The 24,389-nt window shown below is 47.0% G+C and overlaps 1 protein-coding gene across 7 annotated transcripts in view; it reads right to left on the bottom strand.

Annotated features, from left to right (window-relative positions):
• LDLRAD4 (low density lipoprotein receptor class A domain containing 4) overlaps positions 1–10,207 on the bottom strand; it is a 347,099-nt gene extending 336,892 nt beyond the window's left edge. For 3 of the 7 annotated variants that reach the window (XM_081148671.1, XM_081148665.1, XM_081148670.1), the window contains exon 1: positions 9,518–10,117. The gene's annotated coding sequence lies outside the window, so the exon portion shown is untranslated. The other 4 variants (XM_081148668.1, XM_081148666.1, XM_081148667.1 and 1 more) reach the window with 4 other exon arrangements.
• Between the last annotated feature and the right edge of the window lie 14,182 nt (positions 10,208–24,389).

Genomic DNA, 24,389 nt, shown 5'->3' with positions numbered 1-24,389 from the left:
CTACTAGAAAAGCATTCTGCCATTTTATTATTCTGCTGAAGGTACAAGCCAAATCCAGCAAGGTCAAATTAAACATGCGTCTGTCAGCCCTACACACATCAGCCAACGGCAAACAGGAAAAGAACACAAGGTGTGTTTTTCAATCACCCAAAGTGCACTGAGCAAATGCTCCAGAAACCTATATGATAATATCGTTAGCAAGTAACTCCTCTGGGAACCTCCCACCCAACCCAGCAAGGGACCCTACACAAGGCATTCCCCTGAAGAAAATGCCCAGCCCCTGCTGGTCAGACCACCTGTGTGGCCACCAGCCGGCCCTCCCACCACTGATCCTCTGAACACTCCATCTCCAAATCTTTGGCACCTGTGGCACCGCCAGCCACAAAGAAGGTGGTTTGCACCTGGAATGCAGAGTGTGGTACACTGTATGGCCAGGAGGGGAGAGACAACTGCTCAAGCGACAACTGCTCAAGCAGAGCTCCCCATCATCTGTGCCTGGAGTGCAGGGACTCACTCACCTAAGCACAGAGGAAAGAACAGTGCCCACCAGGACCCCAGGAACCCTGCACACTGCTCCCCGGGCCATGCCACAGATGGTGCGCACTCCCAGCATGCACCCTGGAGCGCCCACACCTGCTGAACAAATGGACACGTGAAGGTGCATGTGACTAGAACAAGCTAATCGAGACTAGCCCGAAAGATGCAGATGTTCTGTCTTGCTCCCTCTACCCAGCATGGTGAATGGACTCCCCTCCAGCCAGTCCCAACCTTTCCACTGAAGAGGCTCCCTTTGAAGAACACAAAACTGACTTACCTTTAGATAATGGCAACCTACTAAAATGATTTTTCCTTTCTCTCAAGCTTCAGAAGCAACCAGCTTACGAGTCCAGACACTGTTCACAGCTGCTGCATGTGACTCTGAAAGGGCTCAGGCCTTGGCCAGAAGCAGAAAACTGTCAAATTTGGAGAGGGGAGGAGTGAAGTACAGGCAACAGAGGGCACCAGCCTTCAGTGCTGAGCATCAACCAACCATCAAGTGAAACAACAGGGGGATGAATTTTATGTCACCACCCCTGGTTACAAGGCTAGGGAAAAGTTTAATCTCAAAATGAAGAGAAGTGACTGAACAAGATGTCATACAGAGAGCTCTTTAAGCAGGGGGTTGCTGAATCCACTCCCTCTCCTGGCCCTAGGGCATTCCTCCACTGACAGTCCAAGATACCCCTATGAGGAAGGGTTAGGACAGTGGGGGGGAAACAGGTGCAGTCCTTGGCCATAAAATCCTGTCATTTTATTTAAAAGTATATTATTAGACTGTTTTGTGTCCTTAACCTACCTGAGTAGAATTTAATTTAAGTTTAAAATAGCACAAAGGTCTTACCCTTCCTGATGAGATCATCTGCTATAACATCACACTGTGTTTGCCCATAACAAAACTCTAGCAAACAGCAAAACTCTTTTCACAGACGTGAAACCCAAATTTTTATATCAAAAAAAAAATGGGAAGGGAAATTTAAACATCATACCATTTTGCTGCCAAATTTGCAAACGCTTTTTTCATGGTAATATCCAGCACTGGCAAGGGTACAGCCACCCTCACATCTATAGTGTAAAGCGTGCCATCCTTTCTGAAAAGCAACCTGGTAATGCTTTTGGAAGCACCTCTCAAAGTTCTTAAACCTACCAACTTCCCTCTTAGGAATCTATCCAAAGGATGTCATCATAATGTTAAATGTAGCCCTGGCCAGTATGGCTCAGTTGGTTGGAGTGTTGTCCCATATACCAAAAGGTTTCGAGTTCAGTTTCCAATCAGGGCACATACCTAAGTTGCAGGTTCGACCCCTGCCTGATTGGGGCACGTACAGAAGGCAACCAATCCATGTTCTCTCTCACATCGGTGTCTCTTTCTCTCTCTCCCCCCACCAAGTCTCCGTCTCTCTCTAAAATCAATAAGCATATCCTCAAGTGAGGATTAAAAAAAAGTTCAATGTAATATTATTTATAATAGAGAAAACTGGTAACAACTTCAATGTCCCAAAACAGGTTTTTGAAAATAACAATATAACCATAGAATAAGATATTATAGTCATAGAAGTGGTATTTTTGGAGAATATTTAAATTACATGAACAATTTTTATGATGAAATGTTAAGTTTTAAAAAAGTATATAATCTCTTTACATGGTTTTATAATTAATAAATACACCTGGAAAGAGTCTAATAAACTGTTAACAGAGGTAGGTGATCTCTATAGGTAGTGAAAAATAGGTAATTTTGGTCATTTTTATTTTCTTCTTTGTTTTATATTTTCCTAATTATCTTCAGTAAGTATATAATCAGGGAGAAAAAGGATTTCAGAGACAGGATTGGTGACAATGGGTTCAGCCAGGCCTGAAAGACTCTATGGAAAACTCAGGTTTGGCTAGAGAGGGCAAAGCACTGGACTAGCAGCATGCACAGGAGCCCCCACATCTGTCCCTGACTGGCTGCACTCACACCTCTTCCATAGGAGTATGGGAGTGGCCGCTCCAAGACAGGCTTCACCCCAGGTGACGACTAAGACACAGTCCAGGCACCACTGATAAAAATATGGATGTTCAGTGCTGTGCAGATTGGAGTACGGAGCACAGGCCAGAACAGGAACTTCCAGAGGCTGCCTCACCTCAACCGCAGAGAGGAGAACACTTGTCCAACCCCATCCCAGGGGACTGCAAGGATCAAATGTGATAAAGGCTCAAAAATCCCCACAGTGTGTGAGCACAGTAATAGATATTTATTCAAAGGACATTACCATCCCAGCCACCCGGCCGAGCTGCCACGGGAAAGTTTACAAATTGCTGAAAGGCTGTCCTGCCAGACCCAAAAAAATGTGCATCTCCTTGGCACTCACTTTAGGTTCCATGATCTCAAACACTTAGGCTTGTCCAGGATGGACAATATTTCACAAAAAGTACACGTTGATATGTGCAGTTGATTAATCTACGCGCCCCCCCCCCCGACCCCGCCCATGGAGCAAAACAGAGAATCTTAAAGACGATTATCTTTTCATTTTTTTTCCCAAATGTGAGAAGCGAAGGGTAATAAAAAGGGTAGCTTCCAAGTACTGGGATGAGCTGGATCCTTCTGAGTGAAGAGACAGCTGGGGAAGGCCTCGTCCAGTCCAGCCTCACCTCCAGACCCACATGCCTCAGTTCACCAACCAGAAAACAGGTCACAATGCTCTAACACCCACAGAAGACTAACAGAAGTGGTTTGCAAGGAATACTACAAAATACTAAGTAACTTTCTTTCAAGGAACTGGAGGCTCAGTGTGGCCAAACAAAGCCACCAGTGGCCCAATTATCAAAACCGAGGCTCTTGCCACAGGCAAAATAGGCACAGAGAGCAAGTTAGAAGTAAGAATGGGGAAGGGAAGTAAGGTGGGGTATAAATCTGAGCCACAGTCAAGGCAGGAAGAAGGAAAGAGCTTGCTGGCTAGATAGTTACCGGGAACTGTATGGGGACAAGGAGAGAAATGCCGCTGTTCCTCTCTGCCCAGCTGGTAAGTGGTCCCTGAGGAGGACCTTCTGACCTGGGCCCTGTCTCAGGCAGCTCCAGAGTCAAAGCCCAGACCCCAGGGAGATACTGCTTGGGCTGCATCAGACTCTACCCTTTATTTACAAGAGATGTAACTTTGGGCAATTTCAGGGCTTCCAGTTGCCTTCCAGCAAACTGGGGATGGTAATAGTACCTAAGTCATAAGGCTGCTGTGAGGATTAAATCAGTTAATATGCGTGCAGCCCTAAGAACATCCTGGCACATAGTGATATGCAAGTGTTTGGAACCATTGCTAGTATTCTCTGACCAAGTGCTCTGGTGGGGGGGGGGGGGAGGCAGAGATTCAGGAGCCCTTCTGAAAGCAGCCTGGATTCAAGCTGTGGGCTCTCCACTCTTGCCTTCTGGAAGCAGTGAGATTTTATTATGGAAATTCCCTCCCCAACTCTTGAGGCCACCGACAATGAAAATGATCCCTGGCCTTGCCTCCAACCGCAGCCCAGCCCATTTCTGGAGAATGGTGGCCCTGCACAGGAGCCAACAAGGCATGGCAGGAAGCCTGCCACTCTGCAAACCCCAGAAGCAAGGAGTCCACGCACTTACACAGAAGGTCCTTGCCACATCTCACATGGAAGGACAGCTGGCCAGGAGTGGACAGGATGGATCTTTTTTGCAAAATGGATAGAACAATCTTACTTTGAAAAGAAATTCTAGATCCATTTAGGGATCATGTGGATGAGGGCACACAGATGTTGCTCACACCCACCCAGTTCCTGATCTCAACGTCACTCGAGTAGTCCAGGCCTTGCATCCTGTCTGCAAAGAGAACAAGTCATTTGGCAGGGGCCCAATTTAGGAGGTGGCTTTGTAATAGGAGCAGTGTGTCCGCTAACAACTAGAGCAAGACCATTAAGTTCATTACACCTGTCACTCTGCCAGCTGACTATCCAAATTGCCAGAGATGAAAGTACATTATGCCCAGGAGTGCCACCCAGCCCCCGCCCAGGGCAGCACCACACTTATCTCAGACAATTTGTTCTCAATGTCTGCACCTGCAGAAAGAACGCAACAGTAAACAGCTCGAAAGTTGGCTCTGAGAAACCTTAGGGCCAGAGCAGGTCCGTATGAGAACAAAGTTTAGTTTCTTGGAGCAGGTCCCTGAGAGGAAGACTGGGTGCCATGCGCCCTGATGAGAAGGAAGAAGGTGGAAGAGAGGGGAGAGGGGCAGGGTAAGGGGGCAAAGCCACCAGCAAAACCAAGGACACAGAGCTGCTACGTGGATTCTGCTGCCCCAAAGCACTGCCAAAAATACAGCGAGAGACACACCCTTTTCATTTCCGAACCAAGTCACAGAGCTGGAGGCAGTAGGCAGAGGCCTTCCCCGCAGCTGCACAGCCCACAGGCTCCCTGGGCGCGCACCGCCGGGCCGCCGCCCGCGGAAGAGTGCGTTTGCAGTGCAAGCGTGTTGCAGACAGCGGTAATTTATTTATCCCTGTCATGTAACATTAGCAATCTGTCTGGAGCTTGGCAAGCACCAACTTGCACTGTCATATAAACTGTCTGACAAACTTAAAGTTTCATAAATGCTTCTCTTTTCCAGCACACAATAAAGCATCATTTTTAAAAAGTTATCTCCTTTTCTGTTCCTTTTCTTTCTTCCTCTTCCAAAAAAAAAAAAAAGGAAGGAAAAGAAAAAAAAGTAACAACAAAAGAACCCATGCAAACAGAAATGATCCCTCAGCAGGATTCTTAACCTTAAAAGTCTCAACATTTTTCCAATGCCAAGTAAATGAGTAAATAAATGGATGGGGAGAGGGGTGTGGTAGGGGTCAGTTCTGAGGGGGGTACAGAGCAAAATCTGCAAAACAAAAGTACAGTCATTAAAAATTAATAAAGGGTGTGGACATCAGCTCCCCACCCCCTTCTGCTCATGGGGATTTGAGCCAGACATTCTGCATCCTCATTAAGTGGTGTCTGGCAGGCTGCCGGAGTTTTAGTGGGTTCTGGGAATGCCAATATATTAACCAGAGGACTTTTTGCATACCCTTTAGAGTTTTTATTCTAGAAAAGTCAACCATTTGGCACTGTGTAACCTTATTTTTGTCCGGGAAAGCTCTCAGCTGCCAATCAAGGGAGAAATTATAGCTATGTTCTTCGTAATTTCCAAGACCTATCTGGAAAACAAGCTTGGTGGAAAGAAAAGTCCTCACAAAAACAGCTGAAAAGGCCAAAGTACCATTTTTAGTGGGAATTCAAAGAAAAGCAATCCATACTTAAGTCACATGGACATGAGACAACACCAACATTATTTTCAAGTCTGCCTATGACAGACAAAAAACAATAGTAATTGGAAATATAAACCCAATATTTCTACAGCAATTAATAGTGTAGGTGCTTGGCTGTTTCCTTTAGTTGCTTAACAATGAAGCAAAAAATGCCACACACAAAAAAAAACTCCCTAAAACGTGGCAGGTCTTGTGGCCTAAATTATCAAATAGTAGGCGGAAACTTTTCATTCCTATTTTAAAACTTAAGATTCACCTTCCATGAACACCCATAATATATAGGTCAAGGTGTAACTGTAGACTAACAAATCCCATGTAGGCAGAAAGTCACTTTGACATCAGATAATAATGGCTTCCAGGCAAGTTTTCTGAGACCTGAAAAAAAGGAAGGAAGGAATGGAAGAAGGAAGGGAGAGCGAGAAAGAAGGCGGGACAGGGCGATTTGGGACCACTTAGCTATTTTGACACTGTTCACATTTAATAGCCATGTGCCTATATAAAGTATGTTAAACATTTCTAAAAATTTTCCAGATTAACATAGCTATTTTATAGCTATTGCTCCTAGAGTTTTCTTTCTTCTCTATTAACTCTCACCCAAAAGGACAGACACATCGTAGAGACTCCATAAGCCTAGATTCAGAAGAAAGATGAGAAGAAACATGGTGAGGGCTACCAGAAAGATCTAACCAGTAACAGTCGCAAGTGTCCCTGCCAAGTCCTCAAAGTACTTGGGTTTTACATGGTGACCCAGAGCAACCACCTCTGCCCAGACTAAATGCTGGGTGAGCGCAAAGGGGATCCAGACAGTGAGCTTAGTGGTCTCTACTTGACAGCAGGCCAGAAACTGCCGTTGGAGATCAAAAGTAACCCTCACCTCTATAGTCCTCTGTCCAACTGGGAGTTGCCCCTTCAGAGACCCAGATAAAAAAACAGCATCCATGAGCTGCAAGGTTGCTCTGCCAGAATGCTAAGTCAACCAAGCCCACAGCACAGTCCCAAATTGTAAACACCTCTGCAGATGGGTCCTTGCTCTCGGTGCACCAGGCAAGAAAACTATTCTTAGGACACTGTCAGCAGTTGGGGGAAAATAAATATTTGTCTATGTATGTATATACTCGGGGGTGGAGGGGGTGGACTTTGAATCCAACAAATTGGCACAAAATCCCTTAATAAGCAGCTGGCATTGGATGGGTTCCTCTGCAGGATTGTGGTCATGCAAACCAAGTCCCTAAGAGGATTCAAGAGATAGTCCCAAAATCCCCCCATATCATACTGGGAATAGTCTTCTCCATCATAAATACAAACCTACACAAACTAGAACCATGGCCAATGAGGGCAAGTTCTTCCAAGGGCAACAGCAAAATGTTAGAAAATCAGAGGGATATTTTAAATCAAGGAAGGGATGTAGCTACAACTCCATTACAACAAATAATCCCTTACTAGCATTTACAGATTGGCACCTAATTCTTAACAGTGTGTTCAAATGTCAATAGTAACAGGAAGCTCTCAAAAGAATTAAGCTTTCAAAGATCATGAAGAATTTCTCCCATATTTTAAAAAGTATTGCTTTGCAAGGACCATCAAATGGCATTCAAGGATTGATAGGGAACCAAATATTATAATTCAATAAATGTACATGGGTAATATTCTGATCTACTCATTTGTCTATGTAATGACTCAAATTTGACACTTTGATCCTTTACTAAACATAAAGGATGTGTTCCAAGAGAATTCTGCAGAGTATAAAGGCAGATGTACTGATGACAGTAAACTCAATATAAATAGCAGAAAAGACTAAATACGCATATGCAAAATGCAAAACATGACTTATGCAATGACAGCTTCTCAGTGCAGACTAAAGAATCTTTCCTGTAATTCAATACTCAGTCCTGAAGCTCCAGGGGAGATACAAATGGAAGAATACCTTCCTTGGCTAGCCAAACAAGAGGAAAGGGCCATTTTAAAGGGAAGTTTCCCAGCCCTACTCCTGAGGGAAGGCACCAACCTCCATGCCAGCCACAGTACCCATACATTTTTAAGAGCCAAAGCTGTTCACCATCTCTACCCACCTCCACTGCAAGAAACTTATTTACAGTAGCTCTCTGAATCAACACTCTCTACAGCTGATCTCACCTCACAGCCCACAATGCCCAGCACACAGGTCATCAATAAGTATCACAATCGTAATTAATATTTAGAAAGCAGCAATGAACTACAAGTGAAGGGGTCCAGGGACAGGAAGTTTCCAAAAATAATGAGAGAGGAAGAGAAGGGACACAGAGGAAGGGAAAGAAGCAAATCAAAATTAGCCAATTCTAGCTAATTAAAAGACCAAGGAAAATAAAAACTCAGCCAGTTTATGTGGCCATTGCCACTCAGCAATCATTCCTGTGCCTGGGTAGGAGGAGCAAGGAAGCCCTATTGCTATAAAGAGTTTCTTGCAGTCCTGGCGAGCAGCGCGGTGCCCTGCCAGCAAACCCAGGAAGCAGGGCACTGACCCATGCGCCTTCTCCAGGTGCCACCCACCCACAACGCGCCCATTTCGTGCTCCAGAAAACCTCTGCCTCATCGGGAAGCCTCCTCCTTTTCCAATTAAAAAAAAAAAAAAAAAGTTTAAAAACAGCAAATGCCCTCTCCGGCACCATAGCGAATTAACCTGAATAGAGCCCACTGTCTTCCAGCAGCGTACTTACAGGGCGCGCCCCCAACCCACCCCGGCGGCCCACCGGGCAGGGGTCCCGGGGAAGCCTCCTCACCGCGGCGCAGGCAGACCCCACAACAAAGGCAAGTGCCGGGTCCCGGCTGGGTGCTCGCCGCTTCCTGTTTATTCCACCGTGAGGGTCAAAGAGAAATTCAACACACGCCCGCCTGCTTCCTCCAGGGCTCGGAGACCCAACCTAAGTGTAACAGCAGCCGCCCGAGACAATCGACTTCCCAGCCAATGCCGGGAGCTCCGGGCGGCCCCGCGACCGACGTCAACGCGCGCGGGGGAACCCGGGCACACGCCGGGTGAGGCAGGTCCCAGGGTTTGCCAGGCGCGGGGCGCAGGATGCGGGGCGCCGGGCTGCGGGGCTGCGGGACGCCGGGCTGCAGGACGGAGGGTCCAGGGCACTGCCCGCTCCCGCCCCCTTTCCTTTCCGCAAACTCCCCTGCAAGGTCCGGCACAGTCTTCCCGCTTCCCTCTGACCTCCAGCCCCCCAGCCCCCCAGCCCCCCCGGCCGAGAGGCCCCAGGGAGCCAAGACCTCAGTTTGAGCGGCCACCCCCCCCCCCACCCCGGCCTCCCGGCGATGCGGAATTAAGTCCTGCAACCGCAGGACAACCCGCGCGGGGCACAGGGAAATAGAAAAATGGGGTGGGGTGGTGAAGGCTTTACCTTCAGCAAAGCACACCCGCAAAGGCGGCGGGGGCGCCCTGCCCGCAGCCACCCCCGGACGAGCGCCCGGGATGCCCGCGGCGCCCACCGGGACGCTGCCCCACAGACCTCACGCACTCGTCTCCAAGGCGCTCGCCGGGGTGCCCAGAGCTGGGCCGCTCCCTCGGCCCGCCGACGGCGCAGGCTCGCGGACGTCCCGTCCCCGGAGCGTCCTGTCCCCGCGTCCTGTCCCCACCACCCTGCGCCCCCCACCCCCGGTCCTCAGCGCAGCGCTGAACTTGGGCCAGACACCACGACCACAGCACCCACCTCGGATCCGCACTCACCTGCGGCCGCCCCTCCGGAGCGGAGGCTGGGACCGCCCGCAGTGCGGCTCGCGGGGCCACCGGGCCCTGCCGGCCGCGGGGGAGGGGCGCGGGCGCGGGGCCGCTGCGGCGGGGGGCGCGGCGCGCCGAGTCTTTTTAAGAGCCGGGGACCTTACACTCGGGCCTCCCCCGCGCTCCCCGCCCCCCTTTCACTTTCCCAGGGACTCGCAGTCTGTCTGGCGGCGGCGGCGGCGGCGGCTCCTCCCCGGCTCGCAGGGGATCCCCGGCCGGCAGCGGCGGCGCGCGGGGCAGGCAGGGCCAGCCGCACTCGCCTGCTCGTCCCGCCCGGCCCGGCCCGCAGCCTCGGGTGAGGGGTAGAAGGGAGACGGTGCTACGGCCGCCGAGGGAGGTGTCCCGCCTCCCGTCGCCGGAGGGGGGAGTCTCCCGCCTCCCGCCGCCGCCGCCGTCTGTCTCCTGCCGTAACTGTGATCGCGGAGGCTGTGTCTGTCTCCAACTCCTCGTCTCTCCTCCCTCCCCATCCCCCTCCGCGGTGGGGACCCGGCTCGCGGCCAGGCCGCCGGGGCCGCCGTGCTGGCAGGTGGGGCCGACCTCGACCCCGCGCGCACAGGCCGCACCGACCTCTGCAGGCTGCGGGCGCGCGGGAGGGAGCGTGCGGGCGCCAAGGCCGCGGGGACCCCAGGGCTCCGCGGGGCCGGCAGGCTGCGCACGCGGCAGCGGGCTCGGGCCTCGCGGGGCGCGCGCCCACCGCCGGCCGGCCGGGGAACTCCAAGTGCCGAGAGACTGCGGGCTGGCGCGGCGAGGAGCCGGGCGCGGGCTGCGGGCGCCCGGGGCAGCCTGCCCTCGGCACCGGCCGAGGCGCGCAGTAGGGCTGCAGGCCGCTCAGGAGCGGGGCGGGCGAGTCCTCCGCGAGCCGGCGCCGCCGGGTTCCTCCGGACCTCACAGCTACCCCTTCAGGATCCCCGCCCTTGCTAAGGGAAATGGCTCCGGAGTGGAAGTTCAGTTGGCTTCTTGCAGCCACGACTCTCTTCTTGAAGGGCCTCCATCTCTGCTCCTCTGAAGGCCGCTTGGGACTTGAACTGCACTTGAGCGCGGGCAGCGTGCGTTTTTGTCTTCCAGAAAAAAGAACTAGCGCAGATGTCAATCAGCGAACCTAACAATGTTTGCCGGGTTTGGGTACTGCCGTAGCATATGGGCATTTTAACCAATTTTACTACAGTCACCAAAATTAGACAATTCCCCTCTGCCAAAATATACTAACTAGGGGTTTTAGGCAAGGTCTAGCAGAGGTGCAGCCAATTAAAGAGGTAACAATTTTCAACCTGTGTCCCCCAAAAGTTGACCAGCTCATACTTCCAGAATATCAGGGAAGAATCTTTTGACATCAATGATTAATTGTAAGTAACTTTTTAGTTGGTGAAATGTGAGTTTAATTCAGCTTCCTTTAAAGAGCCCTCGGCTCTCCTCAACTCTCCAAGTAATTGTTCTGTAGAATTTGGTCAGTGCTCATATGCAATGTAATGTAACTACTACTTACGGAGAGCGATGAGCCAAGCCCTGTGCTAAGTACACGGGTTGTTTTATTTAATCCTCACTATAACTGTGGCAGCTATAAATTTCCCATTTTACAGATGAGAAAGTCGAGGTGATGAAATATTTAGAAACTTGTCCCCAGACCAGAGAGATGGGTGTAAAATTCCTAACTGGCTGCATATGAAGCAGGGAGTTGAACCACACTGCCACCTACCTACAGCTTTGACATCCAGTTCAGCTCAGCCCAGCCCAGCAACAATTTACACCATCTGCTCTTTGCCAGACACGCTGCCAGCACAGTGGAGAATGCCCACCTCCTGGGCTAATAGAGGAGCATTTAGACCAACAGGACAGCTTTGAATCTGACTACTAGGTAAACTTTTTTAAATGAGCAGTGGTTGATAAATGCTTAATACAAGTTATCTGAGTCTGACAAGCATATACTTAGTTTACATTTAATGTACACGGGTGCATGTCACACTAATAGCAGCTCACATGCTATGGGATTGGAGAATCTGTGTTCCTGCCCCCCTAGGGTCAAAAGAGAAATGGATTTTTTTTGTTCTAAGCCAGAAAACACCCAGGGACAGTGGGGAATAAAATGGTTTTTCAAAAATCACAAAACAATTTGTTATTTTATTTCACTTGTGCATAATTTCCTTGTGCGTAATTTAACCCTTTTAAATTGAAAACTGAATTTTAAAATCTTAACCTCCATTTTACCATTTATGATGAATCTTAATTAATCTTGCATTTGCTTTTCTTGTTGTCTTCTCTAATTTATAACTAGAAACTGCACATCTCTATTTCTATTTCTAGAAAATAGCTATGGGAGGAACCTCTCCCTGCATTTTCCACTCTCTCCTCCCTGTATTTGTTTTCCATTTCAGCTGTTGCCTCCCACACCCCTCCAAACACACACACACACACACACACACACACACACACACACTCCTTATAGCAATGGGAGAGTTGGAGGCATTTAGTTATATGTTTGTTCTCTGTAAATTCAACAGTTATATGTCAGCTTTACCCTGATCATTAGTAATCTATCGCATTCACTCTAAGGGCCCAGACTGAAGCAAAGACAAGCAGGACTTTGTTTTGCTCAAACAGTGGAGAATGTGTCTCCTCAGCACACAGAACTGTGCCCAACACTCAGGACTCAAGAGAGATTTGGGGAATTAATGGAGTCTAATAGTGGGATAGACAAGTAAAAAAAAATCACTAAGTTGGGTGGAAATCAACTGAAATTGGTTTCAAGGAGTAGGACATGAGAAAAATTCTCAGTATAATTCCATAGTAGTTTACCTAATATGATTATATCCTGACCATACTTAGTTCACAGAAGAAGGTCAATCATCTAAGGAGACAAAAATAGAAAGGGCAAATATGAGCAAATGTTGGGGGGAAAAACCTGAGGCCTCAACTGACCACAGATGACTGTGAATCAGAGAATGTGACTCTGTTATTTGGATCTCATCATAAGATTTAGATGAAACTTAAGATATCCAAATGATTCTTCCGACTCTTTGTACCTTTTAGTTTAAATTAAAAAGGGAGAGGAGGGAATGAGAGAGAGAAGCTCACATTGAGTGGTTCTGCTGGGCCATTGAGAGCCTTGGTATAGATACAGAGGACCAGAATCCGTGGGTTAGCCCAGCTCCAAGAGAGAAGCAGCTGTCCCTTGAAGATGTCATGGGCACTTTTCATCAAGTTACTCTGCACCATCAGACTGTCTCAGTGTTCAGCCTACAAACTGGAGATAATTCCTACATTACAAAATCTGTTGTGAGGTTGACCATGCCCCCGTATACTCTCTCTGGGATCCACAAGCCACCCTCCTCCTCCTGTGGATTTAGGTTTAAAATCACAAGAGACAGGAAGGGAAATGTTTTCATCAGGCAATTTCTGCTTTCAGCCTTGCTGCTATACTCTCCTTAGACAAAACAAAACCCCACAATATCTGCTTTCTCCTTGAAGGAAAAATACAGCAAGAAATAACGTAAATGATTCCCTCAAAGATTATTCATCCAGACACACATATATATATGGGATCTGTACTTCAGTTAACAAAAATGATGGAGCAATTCCTGAGCAATGACACATTATTTTCAAGTAATTTACAAATATTATAGTAAAGTCTCCACAGACTGTTAAGGCCACAGCAGCTCACAACTTCTGCCTCTTCTGGTTCCCAGGTGCCGCCCCACCACCACCACCACCAAGTTAACCCCCACACTCTGGCAAAGCATCTCAGAGCTCGATGAGACTTGCCCTCAACTTTGGGGCTCTCTCCGTGATGCGATGACCAGCAGCTAGGCGCAAAGTGGTCGCTCCAAACTCACCCCGTTCCACTGCTTTTCGACATGCAGTCCAGCCAGCTACCTAGTAGAGTGTACATTGTCAATAGGTTAAGTATTTAGGACAGTACCTGGTCCAAAATGTACTGAATAAACATTAACTTCCTTACCAGCAGGGACAAGCTCTCTGGTGTGCACTTACCTGCCCTGGATCGGTGCTTCCCAGAATTCCTCTCCTGTGGGGTTGGTTCCAGGTTAGGGGTGCCACAAGACAAAGTAGTGTGCAGTATGGAAGGAGGAAGTCCAGTAGTGGCTGGTCCTCTGCAGGGGAGCACGGGATGCCAGGCACTGTGAAGCCTGCACACGTCCCTGACCTCCTCTCCCCTTGTCCCCTTGCCCCTTTGTCCTGGGCCAGGTTGGGGCATGTGTGGCCCTTTGGCAAAAGGCACTGGCATCTTTGCCTGCATCTTTGAAGCTGAAGGAACAAAAGACAGACACAGCTTGTTTGTCTTTGCGGACTCCAGGTTGTCCCTCTGTATGTCTCTGTCCTGGCTCTCCTCTCCTTCATGGCTAGTTTTCCTCCCTACCTGCCAGGCCTGCCAGACCCAGATTCAACAGCTTTTCACAAGCTTCTCACTAGTGCCTATAATAAATTCTGGTTCCATGTCACTTATAAAGGTTCTGTTTTTCTGATAGAAACCTGACTGATACAGAATCGTATACCTGCACATCTCCCCATTTTAGCTGGTTGTTTGTAGAGAACATAACCCCCTCAATCTAGCTTGCTTTAAGGAAAAGTGTTCCATAAAAATTGAGCAAACTGCTTGAAAAGAGACTTTACAAAAGAAGATACTAAATAGCCAATGAACACATGAAAAAGTACTCAACTCATTAGGGAAATGTAATTTAAAACCATAATGAAATAGAACATCCATTGGAATAGTGAAAATTAAAAAGACTGACAATTCTAAATGTTCACAAGGTTGAGAAACAGCTGGAACTTGCATACCCAGCAATTCCACTCCCAGGAGGACAGGGGAAAGGAGGGCAGATGCCGGCCAAAAGGTAAGCACAAGCATGTTCATACCAGTTTATTCTTTATTATTAAAAACAAAAAACTGGCAACAACCCAAATGCCCATCAGTGGATAAAGAATAAATTATCATACACTCATATAATTGGAAGACTAACCAGCAGTTTAAAAATTTTTTAAATGCAGGCACACACAACATGGATGAATGTCACGGAAGCTTATTTGAGTGGTGGGAGGTAAGTGCAAAAGAATAATAATGTATGACTTTATTTAAGCAAGTTTTCAAAATAGGAGAAGCTAATTGATGGTGATAGAAGTTAGAATAGTGGTTAACTGCATGGTATTAGGTGGGAAAGAGGCGACAGAGGCAAAAGAGAAGTTTGGGGGAGTAGGAAATGTTCTATGTTTTGAACTGGGTGTGGTTACAGGGGTGAATGCATATGTTAAAATTCATTAGTTGTACACTTAAAATCAGTGCACAGTGCTATATATTAAAATGGAACAGTTTTGAAGAGGAGGAATTTATTTATGTAGAAGGACTTTTGCAAGGTGAAGTTACTTAGCAGTATGGCCGCCTCTCAGACTGGGAACAGCAGAGGGGAACTATGCCCACCCCACTGCCCCCAAACACCTCACAAGCCTTCCTTCTGCCACCAGAAGGCCTCGACTCAGTTCTCCTGGATGAATGGCCAGCTGGTGCTGAAGGAGACCTGAGGTTTATACACCCATAGGACATGCTCACACAGGCGTGAAGACAAGAGCCTGCACCTGACAGGATGTTTCCCTCGTAAGGCGATGCCCCTTGGAAACTGCCCTTGATGCCCTTTAAAAACGTTTCACCTGGGCTGGCCCGGCGTGGCTCAGGGTTGAGCATCGGCCTAGGATCCAGGAGATCGCGGTTCGATTCCCGGTCAGGGCACATGCCCGGTTGGGGGCTCGATCCCCAGTGGGGGGCGTGCAGGAGGCAGCCGATCAATGACTCTCTCTCATCATTAATGTCTCCATCTCTCTCTCTCCCTCTCTGAAATCAATAAAGACATATTTAAAAGAAAAAATGTTTCACCTGGAGAGTTGGGAACACGTAGTGGGACTTGAGGTCTGGATTCTAGACTTCACCCTCAGGAGTTCTCTGCTTGGTTCAATTCAGGCCCCAAGACGCCAAGGACCAGACGTTCTGTTTCATTTCATTTGCATTATGAGTTGGCTGTCAGAGGGCACTGGTTAAATTAAATACCTGAAGTATAAAGTGCTACATGAATATAGGCACATCTCATTTTATTGTGCTTCGCTTTATTGCATTTCACAAATGTTGCTTTTTTTTTTTACAAGACTCCCCCACCAGCATCCAGATCTCCAATAATTATAGTTTTATTTTCTATAACTCAGTGTAATTTCTGACCTTAAACTTCCACTCTGCAGCACTGGTGGGAAACTTAACCTCAGTCCTTGAGGATGCCCTCTTCCCAAATTTTGGCACCACTGTAGAGTATTTGGAAACACCAAGGCAAAGGCCCCACATGTTTCTGCTGTGATATCTATTGTCACCACTCATGTGGCCACCTGAGACGCAGCGCCTTACCAGTACCTGTGCCTCGGGCGCAGGAGTCCTTCTCGTGGCTGCCTATGATTCCATTTGCTTAGTCTTTTTCTGGAATCTGCCACCTTCCTGGAGGTTCTTCCAGGAAGCAGGGCTCGGAGCCCCTACCCTTGGCCCACAGCTCTCTCTGTTCTCTGCAGAGGAAAACCTTTCATGTTTCTGGTTCTAGAAGCACTCCGTCTTCATCCACAAGTCCTTTCTCCTCTCCTAGGCAACCCCCAAGCTCTCCTAGAGGCTTAGGATTTTAAAAATCAGAAGCCAGAAAAACTCACAGGTTATTCTATTTTCAGCAACTCCACAGGCCTGGCTAATCCACTGACATACAAGGCAAGTTACCCGTTTAAATGGAGAAAGGCAAGAAGAAAATTCAGGAATATGTTTGTTAAATAAATGGGGTAGGCAGAATTCTCAGGTGACCCCAAACAACCCTCGCCCACATTCAGTGCCACTTTGTGAGTGAGCGGAACCTGTGAGCAGGATGGGATTGTACCTCTGGGGTTGGGTTACATTCTACTGTAAGAGAGGGAGGCTCCCCAGGTTGCCTGAGCGAATCACAGGAGCCCTTAAAAAGGAGCTTTCCCTGGCTAGTGGAAGGCAGGGATTCGAATAGTGAGGAAGGCAGGGATTCAAATCGTGAGAGCGATTTCAAGTGAGGGAGGGTCTCCGATGCTGCCTTGGAAGATGGGCCACCTGGTAAGGGAGCTGAGAGAACCCCCTCACCCCTGCTGACAGCCAGCCAGGAAGAGGGTCCTTGGTCCTTCAGCTACAGGAGGGGATTTGGGCCTCAACCACATGAGCTTGGAAGACGGTCCTGAGCCTCAGATAAGACCCCAGCCCTCAACGACTGGCCCTTGACTGCAGCCTCAGACGAGCCTCTGAACAGAGAACCAGCCACACCATGCCTGCTGTTATAACATGTGCCCCTATCCATGGGTGTTGTTTTAAGTCGCTAGGCTCGTGGTAATTTGTGAGTCAGTAACTGAAAACTAATACAGTAAGTTAAAATAGAAAAATATTGTCCAACCAAATTGTTTTGTTCTGCCTGGTTAACTTAGATTGCATGCACCTCGCCAACAATCGTTTCTCAAAGGGAAGAGAAGGGTGGTTTAAGGGGCTAAGTATGTAGCCCACCAGATGCCAGGCTCTAAAGAGCCTGCACAGGCTCCTGGGGTGGCTGCCTCTGACTCCCAGGGCCCCAGAACGTTTCCGCTAAGGGGCAGAGCCAGATTCAGCTGCACCAAGGAGTAAACGCTGATACAGAAAGCAGTATTTAAGACCTCACCATTCCGTCTAAGACCCTTGTGATGAAAAGGAGAAAACTGAGTATCAGGCAACCCAGCTCTGCTCTTAGCTAGCTGTGCAAATGTGGGCAAGTTGCTTTACCTCTCTGAGCCACAACGTCTCACCTAGAAGAGGAGAGGCACAGATTAGATTATCTCAAAGGCCACTTAAGACCTTTCCTACTTTCATTCACCAAATACTCAGTGAGGTCCTACTATGTGCCAGGCTCTGAGCCATAGCACTGGGAACATGGCTATGAATCAGACAAAGTTTGTACTCTCACTGGACTCAAATTTCTCAGGAGTATCTGACTGACAGTCGGCACACGAAAAAGGACTCCCACTTATAAAACAGGATGTTTTAGGCTGCCACAGTCCCCACTGGCTTTAGCCTGCCATGGCCATAAAACTTTCACCCACCAAAAACACAAGAAAACCCAAACAGCCAAGTGCAATTTGAAAAAACAAGGGCTGTGAGGAATGGTAGAAACTCCAGCTCATTCTATTTCGGCGTTTTGGGCAAGACCCTCCCTTCAATTCGTTTGGCCACTGAAGGAGTGATAAACATTTAGAATCAAGACCAACCTCTGATTAGGCCAAAATTGTTAAGCAGGCATCTTGGTCTCTGCTAGTTGCCAGCTGATCTCAATTAAAGCGAGAGCCTTTTTATAGAATTTTAGAATACCTGGGAAGTGCGCTGAAGGGTAACCCAATCTCAGAAAATCTCTCTACCACATTCTTGCCAAATGGTTTTCCAACTCTCCCTAACTCGCTGCCTTCCTGAACAGCCCCTGTGGACTTGGCTAAGTTTTAGAAAGCTGGGTCTTGCCCTGAGCTGAGACCTGGGTCCTAGCAGGCTTCTTCCCATCACCTAGCCCACCTCTCCCATGTGTACAGAACAGGCCACCGTCCTCTCCCGCATGAATCCTGCCTGAGGGCAGCTTTCCTGCCACACTTTCCTTCTCTGAGCTAGACGGCCATGGTTCTTCCAACCACTTTTTTATGTGCTGTAGCCTTGAGTCCCCTCATCATTCTGGCTGCTCTCCTCCAGACACTCCTGGCTAACCAGTCCCCTTCTTAGAGTCTCATGCCCAAGACCTACATGGTTTTCAGGTTGGTCACTTTCCTGGACACAGAACTTTGGTTAGTGCAACTGATACTGTATTCATTCATTTCAGCAGCCAATCACAAATAGCCCACAACTAAGCATGTCAAACCCCAAAGTCCTTTTTCAAGGATTGTGAATTTCAAGGGTTGGATGCAGCTTTAGGCAGGCCTGAAGCCATGTCCTTAACGAAAGTGTCACATTTCTGTGTGTCTGTCTCTCTTCATGCCATGTTCCACTCAGCTGCCTCAGTTGTGTCTGATTCTCAGTTGGGGCCCCTCCAGAGGGCACCCATGGCCCCCAGTTGCTCTAGCGTCCCATTCTGCGAGCAATTTAGCATCCTCAATGAAACAGTGCATCTTTCCCAAGGTCCTGGGAGAACTCTGATCGGGGTGACCACTCTTCACCCCAAATCCAATCGTTGAAGCAGGAAGATGGAGTTCTCTAGTTCGACAGGCTTTGTCCTGTGCCTACTCTCATATAATGGGGAAAGAGTGTGTCTATGACCAAATGAAGGCAAAGGAGCACTAGTTAGGCAAGAGCAGTAAATGCTCGCTCCAGTTATGTCAGCTGTATTTAAATCTTGGCCACCTCGAGCACCCATCCTGGTCATGGAATCAGCACCAAGCCCAGTGCCTGCAATAGCAGCCTCGCAACATAGATGACGCTGCATGTTGCTTTGTAACCTCTTTTATTTCACTTAACATTATAGTATAAACATTTTTCAAGTCATCAAGAATTCCTTATGATATATTTTAGAACACTGGATTCTATTTCATGGATGTACCATAATTTGTTTAAATGTTTCCCTGTTGTTAGACATCATGTTAACTCCTTTTGTGCATGTGTGTGCATTTGTCTATAAGTAATATACACCAATATGAACATTTATTACATCTTTTCCAGAATTTCTGATTATTTCTTTAGAAGAGATTCTTAAAAGCTGAATAAATGTGTCAAAAACTATTTCAAAGTTCTTGAACATATGGCCACATTGTTTTCCAGAAAGATTATGCCAATCTACATTCTTATGGAGATACTAGTAAGTGGTAACTTTAACCTGAAAACAAAACCACAACATATAAATAAGATCGGAGCTAGCTCAGAGACTGAAACTCTCAGTACATTATATGCCTGCAAATATAGGCTAGACATCTCCAGATTTAAATTCAGGGGCTGTGAGCAAGGAATGCTCATACCAAACCACCCAGGATGAAACGGTGCAGTCGGCCAATTTGCATTGGCCATCCCGGCATCTCAAGCCATCTCACTCTCCCTACATGCCTCACCCATTTCCCCCATCCTTTCCCTTCTCAGAAAAAGTGCTAATGAGATTATTCTCACTAAATAGCTATAAAATTCCATCTAGCAGCTTCTAGAAAATTCACCATGGTGGATATCCCCTCACACGGTCCTGAGGATTTGTTACTCTAGATGTAGAATTGGATTTAAAAATAAAAGGAAAGCATTAGCTCACTAAATAGGCTTGGGAGAGAGGTAAGTGGCCAAAGTAGAGACACATGGCCCACATGAAAAGATGAAATACAGAAGGAATCGCGGATATGGGTGTCAGATCAACACTCTCCTACCAGAGAAGCCAAGGATTCTGTAACTAGGGCCTTGCCTAGAGTATAAAATAACTGAGACGCCTCCTCAGCTAAGAGGGAAGAGGGAGAAGCTGAAAAAACCTTTACATTTTCAGAGAATGAATTCTTCCCATGGACCACAAAAGAGAAAGCAATTACAGAAAAATTTCATTTTAATGGCCACTCTGGTTGAATATTATTACTGTTGACTAAAAGTAATTCTGTTTTAGTACGTGTCAGTTACCCTCTGCTTTATAGGCAAGAGTACCTTCTGCCAATGAGCTGTGACTTGAAGCTCTATCATTTGTGTAAATGTGTTGTAATTAATTGAGCTTTAAAACTTGACTTTGAGGGTCTCAAGGTCTTGGAAATGGCTGTTGGCTTGGAAAAAAGGCACCTTCTAAGAAGGTGATTGAAGATGCTTAGTTGACATAAAGATCCTCTAAATTTATTTTGGAGGAGGTAATTTTTTAAAAATCTATGTGTTCAAGAATAAAATTTAATTTTAAAAATATGTTAGCATCAGAACAAAATAAATAATGGGTTAAAGTTGGATTTGAATGGAAAACAGTATGAACTCACATACTTTAAATGGATTCCAATTCTGTCACTAGCAGGAATACTGGGTAGTCCCTATTTCCCTCAATACCTGTCTACGTCCTGTACCTACAGAGAGTCCCGAGGCCCAGGTCTCAGTCTCTATTATTCTTCCCCATAAATAGGGGGTGGGAATTCTCGGAAAATCACTGAGTCCATGTTGAGGATGGGGAAAATTTAGATGCACCCAGGATATCTTGTGGTTGCCAAAGAATGCTTTCTAAAACATTTGAGCTATTGCTAAATAAAACAAAGGAGACCTAGCCAGTTTGGTTCAGTGGTTGGCATGTCGGCCTGCAGACTGAAGAGTCCCAGGTTCAATTTTGGCCAAGGGCACATACCTCGGTTGCAGGCTCAATCCCTGGCCCAGTCAGGGCATGTGCAGGAGGCAACCAATCAATGTGTCTCCCTCACATCTCTCTCTCTCTCTCTATCTCTTCGCCCCCTCCTCCTTCCCTTCCACCCTCTCTAAAAATCAATGGAAAAAAATATCCTTGGGTGAGAATTTTTTTAAAAAGTATACACTTAGAAGGAATTTTAAAAGTAGGTTCAATGAAGCAGCAGATTTAATCAGAGATTTGGAAGACAAGGTAGAAAAAAAGACACCAAATCAGAGCAGCAAAAAGAAAAAAAGAATTTAAAAGAATGAGGATCGTTTAAGGGAACTTTGGGACAAGATGAGATGTAACAACATCCGCATTACAGGGGTACCATAAAAAGAAGAAAGTGAGCAAGGGATAAAGAACCTGTTAGAAGAAATAATGGCAGAAAACTTCCCTAACCTGGAAAAGAAAAAAGACACAGAAGTTCAAGAAACACAGAAAGTACCAATCAAGATGAACCCAAAGAGACCCACACAGAGACACATCATAATTAAAATGGCAAAGGTTAAAGACAAAGAGAGAATTTTAAAGGTAGCAAGAGGGAGACAGGTAGTTACTTACAAGGGAGTCCCCATAAGGCTGTCAGCTGAACACTCAACAGAAACACTTCAGGCCAGAAAGTATTAGCCTGAAGTATTCAAAGTAATGAAAGCAAGGCTACTTTATCCAGCACGGTTATCATTTAAAATTGAAGGCAAAATAGCGAGCTTCCCAGACAAAAAAGGCTAACAAAGTTCATTACCACTAAACCAGCATTGCAAGAAATGTTACAAGAATTGCTTTAAGAAGAAGAAATAGAGAGAAAAGGGAATATAGGTAAAAAGAAAAAATGTCAACAAATAAGTACGTATCGATAATAACCTTAAATCTAAATTGATTAAACGCTCCAATCAAAAGATATGGAGTAGCTGAATAGATAACAAAATGTGACCCATATATAGGGTGTCCCCAAAAATGTATACACACACTTTGAATAATTATAAAGGCATTACGGGAAAGGAGCCCTGAGTTGTTACATCATCAAAATTTATTCAAGTTGGCACAGGTAGTTTTAGTTCATTTCTTTATGTGGTAATAGTATTTCACTATGTGAATCTATCACAACGTAGTTATCCATCCTCCTGTTGCTGACATTTAAGAGCTCCCCTTTTTTTCACTCTTACTACATTACTGCATTAAACGTCCTTGTACGTGTTTCTTTGAACACAGGTAGAAGAGTTTTTCTTAGTGTCTGTATTAGAATGAGATTGCTGGGTCTTAGGTTCATCTATAGTCTTCGGTTGCCTATTTTCTAAGCAGAATCTTGATAAAATTAAAATCTCAGTGGCCATGTGTGTGAAGTATTCACCCCCCTCCTACCAGCAACCCCACCGTTTTTTGGATAATCTCCCACCTTCCTCCTGCTGGAGCCCTTCCCCACAGACTGCATTCAACAGGAGGGTCAACGTGTAACCAGGTGAGGCCGATGAGATGCTCTCGCAGAGCTTAAGTGAGTGGCTTAGGAATAGTGGAAACTACTTGAGGTCAAATTCATGACAAGACGGGTGCCAGACCAGGCTCGGGGGCTGCGTGCCCTAACTGCGAGTCCCCAGAGCGCCCTCAGTGGCCCCGGTGCGCGAGGCCTCGCTTAGCTCTTGCTCAGCTGCTGGGGACACGCGCTAATAAATTCACTCCACGCCTGAGCGCCCCGCAGCCGGCCCGCAGCTGGCAAACAAGCACTCTGGCTGGTAGGTTACGGGGAAAAGCAGAAGGTGGGAAGAAAAGAGAGAGAGGGAGGAATGAGAATGGAGAAAAGGGAGGAAAGAGAGAGAAAGAATAAACAGCCTTCACTTTTTTATTTTCCTTTATTCAGAGAGCAAGCTTTGCTAAGCAAGCAGTAAAAGTGTCTCTTCAGCAGAATTCGCCAGGCTCTGCTGGCGAAGTTTTAAAACATGTAAAAGGGTAATAAAAACAAAGCAATTGCAGTGTACTGCCTACTGAAATAACAGGCATTGTAGCTTATTTTGCAAAAAGAAGATTGTTGCCTCTGGTTATGGGTGGGTTTTTTTCCCAAACAAATATCAATACTGTAATACTTTTTACAGAAAATGTAACTCTTTTTCCTTTGTCTCCTATTGTAAATTGCTTATTTGACTCTATTAGTAAGTGGAGATAGATCTCTGTCAAAAAACAAAAACAAACCACGAAAGGTAAAGTGCATTAATGTGTTATATAAAAAGGAAATCAATTATGTAAGCAAATAGCAGAAAGGGTTTTTTTCTCTATAGAACCTAAGATTTTTGTGTGCTGCGCTTTTTAAAAATATTTTATTTTTATTGATTTTTGTTGTTGTTGAGAGAGAGAATAAGGGAGCAAGAGAGAGAAACATCAATGCGCAACATCCATCGGCTGCCTCCTGCACGCCCCCTACCGGGGACTGAGCCCACATCCCAGGCATGTGCCCTGACTGGGAATCAAACCCGCCACCTTTCCATGGAGGGGACTGCGCCCAGCCAGCCGAGCCACCCTGGCCAGGGCAATGCTGTGCTTATTGATTGCTGCGTAACACACTACCCTAAAACTTAATGGTTTAAAGTAACCACTTTATTTTTGCACATTTGTGTAGGTCAGGAATTTGGGGGAAACTCAGCTGGGCCCTCGGTCCCTGACCTGCTGTGGGGTCAGCCGGGATGACTGGGGGAGGCCCAGCTCCAAGATGGTTCCTCTGCTCACCTGTTGGCACTTCGGCCTCTTTCCCCACACGGCGTCTTGTCCTCTGGGGCTTTTCACAGCAAGGTGCTTCCAGGAGGAAGGGATCTGGCTGACCCCACAGCCGCCCTGTTCTGCAGTCGGCACAGCCCCGGGGCCAGCCCAGAGTCGGGGGGCGGAGTGAGCAGATCCGCTCTTGATAAAGGAGCGAAGCCCACGTCTCAGAAGAGTGTGGGGACATTGGAAAGCACACTCGGCCACGCCGTGAAATAGCGCTTGCTCTTCGTTGACTCACATGGTCTTGGGATCAAAAGATCCTCAGCTAGCCCCGTCCGTTTGCTCAGTGGTTAGAGCTTGGCCTGCAGACCAAAGGGTCCTGGGGTTTGAGCCCCATACCCGGGTTGCAGGTTCCTTCCCCGAGCCCCTGTCACGCGCGGGAGGCCACCAATCCACGTGTCTCTCTCACACAGATGTTTCTCTCTTTCCCCCTCCCTCCTCCCACTCTCTAAAAGTCAATGGAGAAAGTATCCTCCGGGGAGGATTAACAAACAAACAAAAAGATCCTCAACTATAAATAAGGGTTTTTTCTTTCTTAATTTTTACTTTCTTTTCTTTATATAACTTTCCTTCGAAATTTGAAAAGCCATCCATGCTCCTGTTAACAAGTGAAGCTACCCAAAGATATATTTTTTAAAGTTAATAAACTCTCTCGGGCACTCGCTCGATGCCGCTTTCCTGGTGTAACCAGTGCGTCCTTACACATATTTCGG

This window comes from Miniopterus schreibersii, assembly GCF_964146895.1.
Source record: "Miniopterus schreibersii genome assembly, chromosome: 10".
NCBI classification, from domain to species: domain Eukaryota; kingdom Metazoa; phylum Chordata; class Mammalia; order Chiroptera; family Miniopteridae; genus Miniopterus; species Miniopterus schreibersii.
This window is presented reverse-complemented; position numbering and strand designations above follow the sequence as displayed.